Source organism: Triticum aestivum, chromosome 5B, assembly GCF_018294505.1.
Source record: "Triticum aestivum cultivar Chinese Spring chromosome 5B, IWGSC CS RefSeq v2.1, whole genome shotgun sequence".
Lineage (NCBI taxonomy): Eukaryota > Viridiplantae > Streptophyta > Magnoliopsida > Poales > Poaceae > Triticum > Triticum aestivum.
The window spans coordinates 188,612,089-188,630,867 of NC_057807.1; the positions used below are offsets into that span (position 1 = coordinate 188,612,089).

Genomic DNA, 18,779 nt, shown 5'->3' on the forward strand with positions numbered 1-18,779 from the left:
TGTCTATGATAACTACACTGAGATGGTTTAGGAAGTGTACTGCTTACCTCGTGATGCAGTGATTTCTTGCGTTTACAGGAGGAAGTTCCCTTCTCGTCCGCCTGCACAACTTTCACGTTCGCCCGTGCAGTCCACTTGCCCTTCAGAAGTTCATGGGCGGTCTGGACGTTGCTCAATGTGGACGGGGAAGGAGGATTTGCTCTGAAGGTTGATGTAGACTTATTCCAAGAAGCTACCATGGATGAAGCAACCTTGCGCACACTCCTCCTTGCTCGAATTGGTTTGATGTCGAGGCAGCACCAATCCACATCTGATGAAGTACAGCTAATTGCAGGCCCGGAGGAGTTCGGTGGCGGCGCTACCGAGCTGCTGCCGTGGAAGAAGGCCAATAGGCTGGTGTTGCTCGGTGCCTGCCACGGAAGAAGGCCGAGAGGCGACGGGCGGCGTCGCTGCCTGGCCGCCGCCGCGGAAGAAGGCCGGGAGGAGAGGGGCAGCGTCGCTTCTAGGCCGCCGCTGCAGGAGAAAGCGGGGAGGGGAGGGGCGGCATCGCTCCCAGGCCGCTGCCGCGGAAGAAGGCCGGGAGGGGAGGGGCGGCGGCTAGCCCAGGCCGCTGCCGCGGTGGAAGGCTGGGAGGGGAGGGGCGGCGGCGCGATCTGTTGGTGGTGTGCAGAATAAGGTCTTAAGGGGTATTATCATAATAGACCCACCCTATATATATATATATCAATTAGGCTTCAAGTGCGTACTTGTTAGTTAAACCTATGGTTAAAATGTGACACTAAATACGACTAGTAAGTAGTACAGTAGCAGTACTAGTATACGTCGGTCAAATTATTCATCATGTCCACACATTGAATTGACGTGACAACATGCTGCGCGTGAGGTGACACAAGAATCCCGACGGCGTATTGGGTATTCTGGACTTCAGATTTGGAGTACCACTTATCTGTGAAATCTTTCATCATTCACTTAGAACAGTCGATTGATCATACATTGAGTACCATATAACTGGAATTAACCGATGCAAGTCGAAGAAGGATTGGCCGGTGCTACCGGCTGGCGTCAAGTTCGATCCCACGGATCAGGAGCGGATCGAGCACCTTGAGGCCAAAGTGAGTGCTGACAGCGTGAGATCTCACCCTCTCATCGATTTGTTCATACCAACCATTGACAGCGAGCATGGCATATGCTACACCCATCCTGAGAAACTTCCAGGTAAGACACCGATCGGCCGTCTACTTGCACAAACATATTCCTTTGTTTATAGCTCTATTTTTATTTTTAGACACAGAAGGGGTGAAGCAGTTACAATTTGACAGTTAATAAAAATTGAAACAAGTGACTGCAACATGCCAAAGATGTTATTAAAATGCCAACTACGTGCACTAAAACCTGTATTTGACAATACTGCAGGTATCACACTGAGTGGTCTAAGCAAGCATTTCTTCCAATGCAATTCCAGGGTTCAAAAGGGGCACGTGGACGCGTCGCAAGATATAGTCGGAGTGCGGCATGCACGCGATGTGGCACAAGACCGGCAATACCTTGACGGTGATGGTCAACGGCCGGCAGACGGGCATAAAAAATGTTCTGGTGCTACACACCAACAAGAACTTCGACCAGCAGAGGACCAACTAGGTGATGCACCAGTACCACCTCGGGGACCTGGAGCAAGAGAAGGAGCGGGAGCTGGTCCTCTGCAAGATTTTCTACCAGACAAACACTAGGGCCAGGAGTAAAAAGATTATAAGTTAGTTTGGTATTGGTACTTGTACTACCTTGTCGTCCGCAAATTGGTATTGTTGTTAACGATCTTTCGGTATGAACTTGCATTTGCTTCCAACAATCATGCCGAGGGTCAACATGGATATAAAGCTGAATTATTTGTTTTGAAATAAATTTTCAGGCACCTGATTTTTATTTGATTGGTAGCATAAGCACCCACCGTTCGAATTCCCAGTTCTCCAATTTTTTTGAAACAAGTGCATGCGCTTATTATCACGATGAAACAACAATATCCCTGCTGCATCCCAGTTATCAGTCTGTACTTGCAGAATTCTCTCATTTATTGAGCACGTATATTGTTTTTTCAGGTCGAGCAAGTTTCAACTGGGCTGTAGACTGCCCAGTCTTGGTTTTGTTTTTAACAGGCCCAGCCCATGATGACAACGGGGCGCAAAGATCCAGTAGGTATCTACTGGCCTCTGGCCCGCCAGCGTTAGTTATATTTTGTCTTACAACATCCGCAGGCAGTTTCTTTACTAAATCAAACACACAACCCAGTTCTATTTTCCTCTTGAAACGCATGTCCTACATCCGTTTTCTAATCTCTAGCTATAGTTTTACTAGTTCATATACACGTATCATTATATTGAAAATACATAAAATTCCCTTTTCATATTTACATCCTTATTTTTGTTGTTGTTTTCCCTCCCAGCGCTAATCTTTTTACCACTGGTTTTCCCTTAAACCAACTCAATTCCCACGTCTTATTTGCTTACAAAAACAAAATGATTTTTTTTGCAAATCAATAAGTTCTTAAAAATGTTTATCATTTCGGGATTACAACAGTTCGGACTCCCCCAAAATATGCAAAATAAGGTTGAACTTTTTGACTATGGTCCTGGGCAGAAAATGGGCTGTAATAAATTACTTAAGAATTAGCAAATGGACTGCAAATTATTAAAAATAGCAAATGGGCTCTGTGTTGTCTACCACAGATTTGGAGGCTGACTTGTGGGCCTACAAAGTTCATGCGTACACAAGGTTTCTCAAAAAAGAAATTTAGTCAACAATCGACTCTACAAGTGTCAGACCGTTAGATGTCAATCTAACGGCAATCATGCTTCTTCAGTCTCTGATCTTTCTGTCCCAGCCGCCCAAACCAGCATGGTCGGAACCGCCTGCTCCCGCCTCCCATGGCCTGCTGTGCTGCCAGGCAGGCCTCACGGCCAATAATACTTGCATCCCTGGCATGTATATCCCTCTACTCACCCACACCTCCTGTTATTTTTCGGCGACGGCATCTGAACCAGTCAACCCTCGTACTCTCCACCGCGTGGGCAACCACTATCGCATCTTCCCCGGCTTCGTGTCGTTCCCTACATAGGCCTCGCCGTCGTCCACCGCCCTGGTGCTCTCGGTCCGGCATGGTCAACATGGTCAACGAACGACATCCATCGGAAGTGGACTATACGTGGAGAGGCTGACAGCTGGGTCCACAACCGCACACAAGGAAATGCCTCCTTATTGCACGCAAAATAATGATTCCTCTGCCTGACATCTGGGACCCACCGGAAGGGCCTCTATATTTCGCGAAAAAAGTTCCCTTCGCTGATAGGTCGGACCCACCAACTATATCTTCGCACGCAAGGAAGTGCCTTCTTATTGCACACAAAAAAATGAATACCCCCTGCTAGCTGGGACCTACCATAGTGGGAGGCTGACTTGTGGGCGTACTAAGTTGACGGGACGGAGGGCTTTGTCAACTTAGTCAATATATGAACGATTCTAGTTCCAGTGACCGTATGATGTCCATCCAACGGCCGTAGTGCTTCTTCAACCCCTGGTCTTCTTGCTCCAGCCGCCCAAAGCAGCGCCGGTCGTGCCGCCTGCTCCTGCCTCCCGTGGTTGGCTGTGCTGCCGTGGAAGCCTCACCGCCCTCTACTACTCCCACTGCTGGCCAGGCCATCCCTCCACTCACCCACACCCCCCTATTATTCTGCGGTAACGGCAGCCTCACACCGCAGTCAAACCAGTGAACCCACGTACTCCTCTCCGCGTGGGCATCCACTGCCGCGTCTTCCCCGGCTCCGCATCGTCCCCTTTCTGTCGTCCACCGCCATGGTGCTCTCGGCGCGGCGTGGTCAATGTGGTCAACGACCGACTTCCATCGGAAGAGTACTGTACATGGAGAGGCTGACAGCTGGGTCCACAGTAGCCGCAAGGAAGTGCCTCCTTATTATGCGCAAAATAATTATTCCTCCACCTGACAGCAGGGATCCACCGGACGGGCCACCGTATTTCACAAAAAAATCGTTTCCCCCCTGATTGTTGGGACCCACCGGACGGGCCATCGTATTTCGCGAAAAAAACGTTCCCCCCGCTGTCAGCTCGGACCCATCGGAAATGCCTCCTTATTACGCACAAAAAAATGAATACTTCCCTTACTAGCTGGGACCCATCTTGGTGGGAGGCTGACTTGTGGGCCTACTAAGTTGACGGGGATGGAGGGCTTTGTCAACTTAATCAATATGAATGATTCTAGCTCCAGTGACCGTACGATGTCCATCCAACGACCGTAGTGCTTCTTCAACCTCTGGTCTACTTGCTCCAGCCACCCAAACCAGCGTCGGTCGTGCCGCATGCTCCTATCTCCCGTGGCCGGCTGTGCTGCCGCGGAGGCCTCACCGCCCCCTACTATTCCCACCGCTGGCCAGGCCCTGCGGCGACGGCAGCCTCACACTGCAGCCGAACCAGTGAACCCTCATACTCCTCTCCGGGCGGGCTTCCATTGCCGCGTCTTCCCTGGCTCCGCGTCGTCCCCTTCCTATGCCTCACCATCGTCCACCGCCTGGTGCTCTCGGTGCGGCGTGGTCAACGTGGTCAAGGAACGACTTCCATCGGGCATGGACTGTACGTGGAGAGGCTGACAGCTGGGTCCACCGCCGCAGCAAGGAAGTGCCTCCTTATTACGCGGAAAATAATGATTCCTCCACCTAACAGCAGGGACCCACCGGACGGACCACCGTATTTCATGAAAAAAACGTTTCCCCCCTGACTGCTGGGACCCACCAGCTACATCTTTGCACGCAAGGAAGTGCGTCCGGCCAAAAAAAAACGATTCGTCCCCTGACTGCTGGGACCCACCAGCTACATCTTCGCACGGAAGGAAGTGCCTGACAGTCGGGACCCACCTAGTCGAAGCGTACGTAGCGTTGTCATTCTGGTCACGAACGTGTACGTACATACTGGTCGATGTAGAGGCGCGCACGTATCGTAGTAGAGGCGCACACGTAGCATGTACACATACGTACAACGGCCAGTGTGCAAGAAAGAAAATACGGCCACGTACGTACATACGGGCAGGGTCTCGAACGCCTACTCGCGCATACGTACGGCCAGGGCTCGTGTACATGGCTGGGTCGGAATGGAGAAACAACGTCGTTGTCGTGTTCATGGGAGCCAACCGGGTGGGTCGGAACGGAATGCGTCGTCGTGTTCATCGGGAGGGCTTGGACGGAACAGCCGATGGAAATGAGGCCTGGCGTACCGCAGAACAGAGGAAACGGCCTTGTGTTCGACCGGCCACGTTCGAAACGGGGTCCTGTTCATCGGAAGGGGTCTGGTGTACCGCAAAACGGAGAAAACAGACTTGTGTTCGACCTCCTACGGTCGAAACGGGGTCCTATTGATCGGGAGGGGTATGGCGTACCGCAAAACGGAGGAAACGGACTTGTGTTGGAGCGCTACGGTCAAAACAGGAGTCCTGTTCATCGGGAGGGGTGTGGCGTACCGCAAAATGGGACTCCACGGGATACTGTCCATCTCCACCGTCGACCTCCTCCAGCTTCCATGCGCTACTGTTCATCCACCGTCGACCTCCTCCAGCCTCCACCCACGACTGTTCATCCATGGGCTCCTGTTCATCCAGCCTCCACCGCGCGCTACTTCACCGGCTACTGTTCAACCAGCCCTCTCCACGGGCTCCTGTTCAACCACCCCTCCACGGGCTACTGTTCATCCACCCCTCCACCGTCTACTGTTCATCCAGCCCTTCATGGGGTCGTCTTGTTCATCCAGCCCTCCACGGGGGCCTATTCATCTAGCCCCAACCGGCTCGATCGATCGGGGTCCTGTTCATCCAGAGGCAACACCACGGGGTCCTATTCATTCACCCCCACCGGGAACTGTTCATCCAACCCCCCTCCCAGCAACGCTTCCTGTTCATCCAGAGGCAGCATCGATCGGCTTCAGTTAGCATCAGTAGCAAAGGAATTGCTCGACCGGGTTCAGTTATCAGCCATCGATCGATCGCTCGGGTTCAGTAACACGTAGCCTGCAATGCAATCGTCCGGGTTCAGTAACGTAGCTAGTGCAATCGCTCGGGTTCAGTTAGAGCCTAACGCCTCGCTCGGGTTCAGTTACAGCCCAACGCCTCGCACACACGCACATACGTGTACGAGAGAAACGCGCATCGCTCGGCCCCCGACCACCCACCGTAACTGAGAACTCGCCAAAATTTTCCTCGCCCTTGCTTCTACCACTGTTTTTTCTATCATGGACGACCCAAAGAATGTCATGCAGCTGCGTCTCCAGCCATTCCAGGACGAAAAGCCCCTTTTTTGTCATCTCAACTCATAATGGACGAGTTGGTGAATCGTCTCCGCGGTTTATTTTTGCTGGTTTTTTTCGTCCCATCATTTTTGCCCTTTTTTTTTGTCCCCTCCCCTCCCCCTCCCACACGCGCCCACACACACACCAAAAAAACCCGCCCCACAGGAAAATGAAGGAAAACCGGATCAACTCCCCTCCTCTCGATCCCCTCCATCTTCGTGACGTACGAAGCCGCACGAGATCGCCCCCGCTGACGACCTCATAGAGAAGACGCTGCGATCTCTTGCGATCTCGCCGCCACCGGGATCGGCGTCTGTCGCCACCACCGACCTCCGGGATTGGCATCTCTCGCTACCGCCGAGGTACGGGATCCCGCATCATACCAGAGAGACACTGTCTACGGAGTCCGGGATCGACGCCGCGGACGTAAGGGATCACCGTCGCCGACCTTCCAGACGAGATGTCGCCGCCGCCGACCTCTGAGGGGAGACGCCGCCGCCACCTGTGGTAAACCCTAGGACAGGGCGGTTTCAACTTTCAACCCCAGGGCAGGCCGACAACTTGTCGATTTGTTGTTCTTCCCTTATAAGGTACGACATCCCCTTCTTGTGTGCTCATGCAAACATATAGTTCTTGATGTGGTTGATGGAAGTAGTCTAGGATTTGATAATTTCTCCACTCTGTGATTTGGATTGATTTCTTGAATTTAGCCAAACGCCTTTGCTTGTGCCCCAAATTCCCCATCACTCTCTTTGTCACAGCATGGTCTCAACAATGGTGCCTTCACCCTTGCTTGTGCCTCTACCCACGTGGTCATCTTTGAGACGTGGTATTCATTCACATGACAGAGTTCTCTTTGTAAGTGATTAGATGATTTGGAACTCGCTCACTTATACATGTTTGATTGATGAACTTGATATTAGTGACCTTTCATATGTTTATCGTTCTGGAAGTTTCATCCACCCGAACTGGATATGCATACTCTCCATCACCACTGATTCTTGAGGTCGCTCGTGTGGGACTCTTTATCTGCCATTTACTGATTTGAGTATATGTTGCAGATCCTTGAGGATAGGTGCGGTAACTAGCGACACATGCTGGAGCTTCTAGCGGCGGCATTACCTGTATCCACCTCTCCCTGGTCGCCTTTAAGAGTGTGTGCGGCCGACCGTTAAGCTTGTCATGACGCTCTTTGAATTTCTGGGCAAGTCGCAGCCTTTTCAGATTCATCAACACAAGTTACATCAGTAGTCAATATGGTTCAGATGCATAATAGTACGTACTTCGTTTCCTTTTGGTTGTGTATATTGCATCTTGTGAGAAAGTGTTCTCTTATTTCCCCTTTTTTTTGCTCAATCATAAAATAACTCATATGCTTTAGTTGAGGAATTTTGAAGATTTCATTATTGCTGATGGATGTGTTCTTTTGCAGTTGCGGGGTGGAAGTTGTCGATGTTGTTCAATTGTATGCTGCCCCTTGAGGGGAAGTCGTGCGTGCGCCCAGTGAGGAGAAGCGGCAAGGGCTCCAGGTGTGAGAGGCTGAAGCTCGGGGACGACGACATCATGCACAAGAGGGCATATAGGAGGTTGTCCGAATTCATGTTCCTCATGCTCTGAAGGACCAAAGGGATTTGGGTGGTCAACTCTGAAACTTGGAATTGTCGTTTCTTTTCTGAAAAATCTGAACTTCTGCATATGTCTCACCCCTGAACTTTGCCGCTTGACTTGATTGTGCCCAGTTAAAATGGATGAGAAGGCCCGTCTAGGTGTACTCGTGTCACATGTGTAAGATTGTCAAAAATTGATTTTTTTGTGTGTGGTCTCTTTACTCCCCCGCCTACCTCAATGGCAGATGTGAAGAACCACCTCAATCAGATGTGCTTTGCCGCGTCATGCTAGAACTATAATTGCCGGCTGCCGTGCAAAACCATCTTTGGCGATCAAGGTAAAGACTGGGGCAGATCCATTGCTTCCTTTTGTATTTATTTCTGTAAATACTTAGTACTGCAATGAATAATACAAAAATGGATCAAAGATACTTTCAGAGTTTTTTTGTGCCTTGGCGAATAACACTACTGAAGACGATCTACAATTTCTCTTATTTCAGAATTATTTTTGTTCTTGCACGTTCTGTTAGAACGAATAGGCCACGGAACTCATATATATTGATATTACTCAGATAACACCTCTTGTACATAAAGCATCTGTACTAGACGCATGTGCTTAGTATATTTTGGATTTTTTGTTTACCCCAAAATGCAATATAGATATGCCATTGACAGTTTTTTGGAGCACTAGGTTAGCATTTGCTGTGATGCTGATAGGAAAAGCCTGTTTGTTTCCTCATAAAATGTTGCCTATCAGTTAACTCTTCTTTTTAGTTAGCATGCACTGGGCCTGACGATGATGTACTGATGTACACCTTCTTTTTAGTTAGAACTGTGTCTGCTATTGATCTATCTTGCTTAATAAAAATAACTCTGTATGTTTCAGAAACAAGAGGTAATGCTAACATCTAATTCTGTTGTAAACTTGATTCAACCTTGGGGCGTGGACCATGATAGATTGATGACCTGATGTCACATGGCAGCTGGAGCCATCATTGACCACGACCGTGCCAGGAGCACCGGGGAAAAGGCGAGGACATGTTGGTACTGATGGAATAATGTGGATTGGGTCGTCCTCCTCCAGAAACATATTACACAATATACTTAAGTCGATTGATCCTATTCGGTAAAAATGCCCCTCATTTGCTTGATTAAACTCTACCTTGGTAAAATTAATTGAGTTGGGAACAGTAACATATATACATCTGCTATGTCTGGTATCTATCTGGTTATATTAAACTGACAGTTTATTCTTCTTGCTGGAAGGATATGTCGTGAAAAATGATCCAGATGCTATTAAAGTTGTAACCTTTGACTGTCCATGTGAGTTAATTCTATGAACAATACTACTAATCCTTGACCTATGTCCACTTAATGGTCCTCTCACCTTGAATCATATCAATCTGCTATCAATGCCAAAGACTTAGCTTCGATTGCTCACCACCCGCTTAAATCTATTTTTTTGAACACCTCAATCTTTCCTGATTTTTTTGACACACTGAGCAGCATCGCAAGTTAATTCAAGGAATTGTTCTTCTAAACATGTATTCTTTCCTGTCCACGAAATGTAATGCTTTGTACGAAACAATCAGCCTTAAAAACAAATTAGTATTGATGTTCTTTTAAATATTTAAGTCGGAAACTTGAAACTTATATGTGTTAAACTGTGTTGAAAAGTAATCCAAAAATATTACATTTTTGCTAAGAATTGGTATAAAAAAAATTAGAAATACAGAAGTAATATGTAGAAGGTGGTACCCTAGAGAGATGTGTATGTTTAATTGTGATATTTTTAGGAGTACCTTTGTGGATCTGATATATCTTTCTTTTGTAGGATATGGTTGCTCTTGCTTCATCTAAATAGTACGTCTGGACTGCCATGAGACCGCGATTGGTGTAGGAAATCTTAAAAGCTATCATATTGGTCACAAGAACTTGCAATACATCAATGCACTATTCTTTTGAATTTTTTAGTGACACCACAACTACCACCTCTTCACTAAATGACAGAGGTTGCTAGCAACTGCACTTGGAAAGATTGAATTTAGAGGTATGTTTCCTGTATCAAGTGCATGTCAAGGGTTGATAAGATACTTAAAGAATCAATTCGTACAACATTATTCACTGGAGGTAGCATCACGATGACACATAATTAAGGGCTCATATTAATTGGGAGTGTCTAAAAATTTACTGGCTATTCTGATGTTCCATAAATCGTTAGTTTACTGAAAAAGGAAGGAGCTACCATCGTGCTTTGATTGTGTTCATCCTGGACTAATCATGATCAATTTGATGAGCTCTCCTTTGCTCTGATGAGTAAGCTCTCGAGCTAATTCTTTCTTCTGAATATTTTGGTTACTCCCTCTGTTCGGAAAAACTTGTCACAAGCTTGTCCCTCAAATGGATGTATCTAGCACTAACTTGGTGCTAGATACATCCATTTAAGGGATAAGCTTTTCCGGACGGAGGGAGTAAATGTCAAGTTTAAGCTATAGAACAGTTTCATGCCTTTATTTCTCCACAACATTATGAATTATTATTTTCACCTGTAGACTGTACCCCAAATTCTTCCATACTCTAATGATCTTGTGTTCAAGTAAGTAATATCTATCATTGTATAAAATCTTCTGAATTTAACTGTATCTAAAAGAAGATGTTTTTTGGTTTTCTAGGGAGCATCAACTACATGTTATGTCAGGCTTGACCATATCAGGTGAAGGGAGTGACAAGCAAGTACTTTGTTGACAATGAGGAGAAGACAAGCAATATGGTAAAGAGCGACTCATTGGCGAAGCAACTTTATTAATTGATTGAAGTGGTTGATGCCGTAATTTTCACATCCTATTTTTCTTGGTTGTAGAAAAGATAACCATGTACACAACAGAGAGAAAATGTTGACTATTCTTCGCATCCTACCTATTGGTAATGAGAGAATATAGCACTGTTTATTTGAGTGATGTGACCTATCAACTTCCCTTTAGTTTGCATTTCAGTATTCTGGTTTTGATGCCCTGGGGGTACACAAGGTTTTCCATTTAGTTGTGTTCAACACTGAAAAATGATATATCATTTTGTCCTTCATATACTAAATCATCAGAGTGTGCACGTCTATTTGAGCTCTGTTTTTTTTATTAAACTCTAAGGCCACCATAGAGACCCTGAATTTTATTTTATTTATGCAAAAAAATATACTAGAATTTTCTGAATTTTTTATTCAGAGAGAGAGAGGGAGGGAGGGAGGGAGGGAGGGAGGAAGATGCAATTTCCAGGACATTTATGACTCTATTCAGGTATGACTCTATGTCGTGCTTCTCTTGTTCACCCGGAAGTTTATTGACGGGAAGGAAGCCACTTCTGCTTTGATGATTTCTTGGAAGTTCAGGTTAAAACAGTTTTGCTCTTGAAGTCCTGATTCTGGTTTATCAATTCTTTGCATAACCTATGTAATGATTGGTTGGGATTTTTGTATAGTCAAGAGAATGCACAATCAGTATATACAAGCTAGGTTGTTTACAAGAGAATTTGATTCATTGCAGTTGCCTACAAGGTACTTGAACAAAATGCTTGAGAAATATTTTAAGGAGTATAATTTAGCTCTGAGGCTATTATTACAAAAATCCATGGAATCCTTGGTTGTGATAGTTATGTCTCGAAATGCGTCGATCCCTACGCATACTCTCCATCACCACTGATTCTTGAGGTGGCTCATGTGGGACTCTTGATCTGCCATTTACTAATTTGAGTATATGTTGCGGGTTGATGTGTTGCAGATCCTTGAGGTCAGGTCCGGCATTACCTATATGGACCTCTCCCTGGTCGCCTTCAAGAGTGTGTGCGGGCTTGCCCGGCGACAGGAAAAGCACAAGCTTCAGAGCCACAATCACCGGCTGCACCGCGGGCTTTCCCGGCGACAGCGTCTCCTATGGTGGTGAGGAGGGAGGGAGGGTTAGGCTGCCGGGAGGGGCGGCGCGTGGGAGGGAGGCTGTGTCCACATGTGGTACTAAGTTGTTTCTGGGTTACATTGAAGCTTATCTTGTTCCTTAGTTGATTTAGACATCAAATATATAACCTCTGTTTTTTATCAGCAAACAGGTGAACTAATAAAGGAAGACTTCTTCCATAAATAGTAGTACATTTACTATGCAGATGATTTGACAAGTAAGCAAACAAGTCAGCATCTCACTTTATTATTTAAGTTGTTTTCCACATCTGAATCTTTGCTTGAATCACTTGATTGTTAAATCTATTTGTTGTTGCCGTACAATGATTTTCTATTTTCCTTGTGGTGCAATTTTTGTTGATTCAGAAAGATGGCCCTGCTCATCGGGCTCAAGCAGCAGCGAGCAAGGCCAGCGACAACGGAAATGTTGTGGCTGGCGCCCATGCACCTCTACCTGACTTCAATGCACCTTTGTGTTTTGTGAGTATATAGAGATAATAATACGCAGATTCAGTTATCTATATGCAGAAAGTTTCCTTGTTTTCTTTTAGTAATTATGTAGAACATCAATATTCAATATTAGATGACACATAGGCCACATCATCCAGTAAATGTGTTAATCATAATAAATCATGGACGGTTGCTGACATTGGATATTCATAGAATGCTAATAAGTTACATCCTCGAGTAATATGAGAGTATTTAGATTTTGGTGGAGCTAAACTATACAACATGATGCACAAATTCTTGTTGATTGCAGCATTTTAAAATGTCGACAATTCCCAGGTTTGCATTTATTTGGTGGTGTGCCTGTGGAACTTTGTGAGAACTTGAGTATTACGAGTATACCATTTCTGTAGGTAATCATTTTCCAACAACCTGATGGTTTGTGCAGACCATCAGGTACATAATAGCAATATCTTAACTATTTTAATATTCTTTACGAACCATCGTCAAAGAATACAAGATATACTTATTGTTAGTTCTTCGTTGACACCTACTGTTCTTACTGAACTGTAATTGTTAACAATATGTAGTACTGTAGGATTAATGGACAGAAGGTTCTGTTGTCCAGTTGATGCTACTAATTTTGGCCCTACCAAAGTATCTCTTCTGCATGATATATACTTATTGTTAGTTCTTCGTTGACACCTACTATTCTTACTGAACTGTAATTGTTAACAATATGTAGTACTGTGGGATCAATGGACGTAAGGTTCTGTTGTCCAGTTGATGCTACTAATTTTGGCCCTACCAAAGTATCTCTTTTGCATGATATCTTCTTAAATATGAAAATGAGGAAGTCAGTATCTCGGCAGCATGCAGGCAACTTAGCCAATGATGTAGGAGGATCCAGTTCTTTTGGAGTCAAATTTTTGGACTGGTAGTGTATATTCTGAATTATTTTGTAAACAAATGTGAGGAGTGGGAGACGTCTGCAGTTGTAAAATTTACTTGTGCGGGTGGAGGTTCTGGTTTTAAGATCGTATTGTTATTTATCATTTTCCGTTGTAATTGTTTACTAATTATGACATGCTTTTTCTTTCTTCTGGGTATGAACCATTATTTTTGGATTCACTGGAACAAGATGGAAGAGCTAACAGTTGTTTTACACCAGTACAAATGCTCTTCAGAGGTGGGGGCATTAAAGAGTAGATGAACTGGGCTGAGGCCCTCGTGGCTACGCTCGAAGTTGAGAACAACAAGGAGATGGGGATGAATGGAGCGGTCTTAAAGGAGAAACTACAACATTTTGCTATCATTTTTTTACTGATTTGTTGAAATGTTAAAATGTGGATGTTGTAAGTCCATGATATGAAGTTTGTGTTTGAGTCAAGTACTATTGTGCGCATGGATCTTCTTATGCTGACCATCTTGAAATGGAGATTGCAGGCCTTGTCTCAGTTTACTTTCGTCATCACCTACTTTCCGAAGAAGTTTGGTGATGGAAGCCATCGAGTTTTGTACTTATCTTATATGCGGACATCATTGTTGTTACTACAGAAGTTCCATTAACTTTATCTATGTTATTTAATCTGTTGTTCTATTCATTCTATTACATTGGGCTTTTAGGATATACTGTAGCCGATGAATGTCAACATTGAGTGAGGAAGAGGGGGGTTGTGAGAGATTGGGGGAGGGTGGGGGGGGGGTGAGAGAGAAGGGGTAAAGGGAGAGGGGGGAGAGCGAGGTGGTGCAAGAAACATATATGCAATGTATTTATAGGTGTAATCGAGAAAACAAACTAAAAGGCCTGTAGCAACGCACGAGCATTCTACTAGTAGAAGTAGGAGCCCACGACATCTATGATGATACGGATTTTATCACAATTATCGTCATAGAAGTGTCATAAGTATGACAGAAAAAATTTCCGTTCGGCCCAAAATGTCATGGATGTGTCTTTTCTTTGTAGTGTAAACTATGTTCAGAACCTTACAAACTTGATATATGTGAGTTGCATGGGTTAAGTAAAGACTTACATATTGAGAAAGCTAGAATTGTTCTAAATTATATTTATGTTGATATCTGTAACCTGTTCACATTGTTACCGGAGATCATTGATGCAAGTTTCACAAGTTGAAGAGGACATGTCGTTAATTTTCCAACTAGCATGTTGCTAGGTTGCATACTCGTTGTTACATCATGCATTGTTACCTTGATCCAAAAACATGGGTTGCTTGCGAGTACATTCAAAGTACTCATTGGCTTGCCACTGGTTATTTAATTGGCCAGGCATGGAAGAGCAGGAGTTCGAGGAAGAGTTCTTTGGTGACGAACATGCGAACTAGGATGCTTCCCAGTCAGAATTCCTGTAGGGTTAAGGCAGATGGCATGGGTTCTACTTATCGACGAAGATTCGCTGCTTATGTTTCATTTGATGTTCAACCCTTAAGGCTTTATCAATGTAAGACTTGACCATAATGGTCTTAATTTGTGTAATACAGTATGTGTGGATGTAAGGCTCTTGTTATTCAGCTTCTGTGTGTTCAGTGAGCATTGATCTCTGGGATCACTGTACATGTGCATTCGGTGATCTCGACTTATGAGTCGGGGTCCCCACACAGGGTCTGCCGACGGTGTGGCCGCATCTGGGTCTCTGGCTAGAAGCTCCGTGATGGGAGAGAGTCCGGCAGGGTTCATCCTCCCGTCTTCGGACGAAGTGGTCCGCCCCGGATCTAAGGCCGAGGCGGCCATGAGTGTCAACCCATGGACGGGATCTTATGGTAGATCCGAAGGGCCTACTTCGTGTGGGCGAGGAGCGGCGGCCGAGGTCACGAACCCCTCAAAGATCAGGTCTCCTCGGATATCGGTAATGTAGTTCAAACTTCCAGACCTGATCTGGTGACCAGGGGTGTAGCTGTCGACCTGCTCAAGGTGACCGGTCGAGTTGGCACGTAACACGAAGCCGCCGAACACAAAGAGTTGACAAGGGAGAAAAGTCTCCCTCGAAACAGCGTCATTGTCAATGACGAGGCGAGCCATCGATTCTTCTGTCAACAACACAATGGAACTCTCAATGAAAGCACCAATGTCAGGTTCAAAACCGGCAGATCTTAGGTAGGGCATCTCAAGCTATGTGTCTGAGGATCAATGGTAACAAGGAACAATAGGGACATGTTGTTTACCCAGGTTCAGGCCCTCTTAAGGGAGGTAAAAACCTACATCCTGCTTGATTATATTTAGTGTGCATAAGGGTTACAAGAGTTGATCTACCTCAAGACCGTGATGGCTAAACCCTAGCTACCTAGCCTATGATTCTTCTCCCCTTCTACGGATCTAACCCTTCGGTTTATATACACACTGAAGGAGCCTAGGGTTGTACAGAGTCGGTTTGTAGAGGAAGGAAGTATTACACCCGGACACCAAGCTTGCCGATCTACGCACATAGGACTTCTACCCGGACACAGGTGATAGTCTTCTGCTTTGTCTTCACGGCCCACCAGTCTGGCCCATATCGAATAGACCGGACACCCGAGGACCCCCTAATCTAGGACTCTCTCACCCAGCCCTCGAGCAAGTCTCAGTCGCCGCTAGTATGCCAGGTTGCGATGCCATGGTCAAGGCCAGGGGTGAGGGCTTGAGAGCCAGTAGGGGCCCCTGAGACGCGATGCTCAAAGGCCCCGCTTTAACGTGCAAGCGATTCGCGCGAGAAAAGAGTGGCCCGGATCTGAGGGGATGCCTATGAGGGGTTGAGTCTCGAGGTGCCAGCGAGGCCGCCCTTGGTCCCAGCTCGGGAGGTTCCTGCGAGTTAGCCAAAAAAAGAAAACAAGGCGTGCAGCCGCGCTTGCTATCCTGCTGGCGATCTTTCCACAAGAAGACGAAGGCACTAAGGATCCAGTGAGGTGATGTGCGCGGGGCTGGCCGACCGCGAGTAGAACTCGGTCTCTTAGGTTTATCGGCACTGCAGGGACGGACCCGAGCACAAGCACCATGCCAGTAGCCCCCGTTGCAGGATGAGTAAGAGGCGTGTTTAGCAATGCGCGGAGGCCGCGAGGGGCAACTCCAGGGGTAATGAGATGGCAGGAATAACATTAACAACCATGATAAATCGAGCATGCATAACTAGTCTGAAGTACATGAACTAAAATGGTGCAGCTACAGGTTCTAGCCCTGATAGCTCGAGGATAGTGCAGCCCGAGGGGCGCCCTCAACTGAACAAACCAAAAAGTCACCTGGCACCGTCGTTGAGGAAGTGTTGGGGAAGTTGAAGATGCGCGCTGCAGAGGTCGCTCCTCATGAGTCATTCGGATCCTGAGTCATGGTGGGCTCGCGAGGTTCCGGCATCTCCTCCATCAGGATCGCCTGGCTCCTGGCCTCTTGAGCCGCCGGGACACCCTGCATGTAGCACTGGTGCGTGGCAGCCATGTTCAGCAGGCCGAACAACATGTGGACATGGCTGTAGCGGCAGCCCGTGCTCCGGCCGATGCGGGACGGCCAGAAGAGCTCCTAAGAAGCGTCCCTGTTGAGGCCTGTCATGTTGACACAAACGCGCAGCTCGCTACCCATGTTAGGGGCAGCAGCTGCACTGAGTGGTGCGGGACGGCGCTCGCCGCACATGGCTCACGCTTCCTGAAGCTCTTCGATTGCCTTGGTGATGAACTCCTGAGCTCCTGGCGCCTCGCCCCCTACACCCTGCTCACGGAAGCACGCTTTGATGCACGCCTCCACATGGTGCCCGAACGCCTCCCTCATGACGCTGGGCAGGTCAGAGACCCTCCATATGAGAGCCCCCGAGCCCATGCTGAGAGGGGCACCAGGCACGCCTTCCTATGCGAGAGGGAAGGGCGGCCCAGCAGTGGGCGCGGGTCCTAAGGCACGATCATTGGATGCCCCAACCTCTTGACGGCCCCTGAGAAGGAGCTTCTTCTTCTTCTTGGGGACGGCCTCAGGAGGACGGATGGCACCCTCGTCATCTGAGTTCTCGGCTGCTGCGGCCTGGTAGGCGCGCTCGAGGGAGCACGCCGCATCCTTCTCGTTGTAGGCGACCGTGATGATGCCGACGCTTCCTGACGTCTTGAGGACATTGTAGCCGTGGTGGGTCACCGCCATGAACTTGGCGAGGGCTAGATACCCAAGGATGGCGTTGTACGGGAGGCGAATGTGAGTGACGCCAAAGTCGATAGCTTGGTGCGGTAGTTGTCATGCTTGCCGAAGGTGACGAGGAGACGAATCTGCCCTATGGGGACGGTGGAACCGTCGGTCACCCCTGAGAAAGGCCTGGTGGGGAGGAGCTGGTCATACGCCACCTGGAGCGTCTCGAACGTCTCGACGGAGAGGACTTTGAGCCCTGCGCCACCGTCGATTAGTGTCTTGGTGACGAGGACGTTGCTTGATGGTCGGCGAGCAGAGCATTGGGAGCACACCAGCAGTGGCTGAACACTTGAGCTGGTCTGTAGAGTCGAAGGTGATGGCGTACTTGGACCACCTGAGGGGACAGGATGCCTCGATCTTGAGGAGGGCCGCGTTCACCTCATAAGCGAACTTCTTGAAGATGCGGTGAGAGGTGGGGGCCTGAGCGCCACCCAAGATGCAGGCAATGGCGCGGGGCTCTTGGAAGCCCCAAGCCCCATCATCTTGGCGGTGGTCGTCGTTCCTCATTGGCAGTGGCAGCAGCGGAGGGAGGCCGCCGTTCCCCTGAGGTCGGTCCTCATGAGGTTGGTCCCTCCAGGAGCCATGGCGAGGCTGACCCTGCCAGCGGTCCTCACGGGGCTGATCGCACCAGTCCTGGTGAGGGTCGCGGTTGTCCCAGCGGCCACCACTGTGGGCTCCTCCGTGGCCATAGCCACGGTTGTTGCGCTCGGCATGGTGGCCAAGGCATCCATCACGGATCGCCCTGAGCTCTTGGCAGTCATTGGTGTTGTGATTGTGGACATTGTGGAAGACGCAGAACGGGCGGCTACCCTTGGAGGATTCAGGGTGGTCGCAGCCGCGCTTCATCTCAGGTACGGCTGCGAGCACGGTAGGGCCCTTGCGTTTCACGTCCTTAGCCTTGGCCTTCTTGTCTTCAGGATCGACCTCTGGAGGCTCCAGGAGGGCGAGGCGGCCTTCCTCTGCCCTCGCGCACCTGGTCGCCATGTTGAACATCTCCCGAGCCGAACACAGGTCCTCGTGGATGGCGATCTCCTCCTTCATCTTGACATCCCGGATGCCATCAGAGAACGCCGAGATGATAGCCTCATCTGACACCTTTAAGATCTTGAGGTGAACGTTGGTGAAGCATTGTATGTACTTGTGCAAGGTTTCACCCGGCTGCTGCTTGATGCAGCACAGGTCGCCAGCTGCGGGAGCACGGTCGTGAGTGCCCTGGAAGTTGGCGATGAAGCACTTGCGCAGCCCATCCTAGGAGGAGATCGACCCCACCAAAAGGTCTAGGAGCCACGAGCGTGTGCCATCCT

The 18,779-nt window shown here is 48.0% G+C and overlaps 1 long non-coding RNA gene across 44 annotated transcripts; it reads left to right on the forward strand.

Annotated features, from left to right (window-relative positions):
• The first annotated feature begins 6,480 nt into the window (after window positions 1–6,480).
• On the forward strand, window positions 6,481–13,792 carry LOC123110985 (uncharacterized). Of its 44 annotated transcripts, none has more exons than XR_006453977.1 (10): window positions 6,483–6,926; window positions 7,398–7,611; window positions 7,769–8,281; window positions 8,927–9,069; window positions 9,210–9,266; window positions 9,778–9,993; window positions 10,496–10,865; window positions 11,714–11,940; window positions 12,029–12,101; window positions 12,250–13,792. It is a non-coding gene; the product is annotated as an uncharacterized lncRNA (long non-coding RNA). The 44 variants fall into 44 exon arrangements; XR_006453958.1 differs by having other exon boundaries at window positions 6,484–6,926; window positions 7,769–8,121; window positions 8,189–8,281; window positions 9,778–10,865; XR_006453980.1 differs by having other exon boundaries at window positions 6,481–6,926; window positions 8,927–9,993; window positions 10,496–10,539; window positions 10,616–10,865.
• Window positions 13,793–18,779: the final 4,987 nt, after the last annotated feature.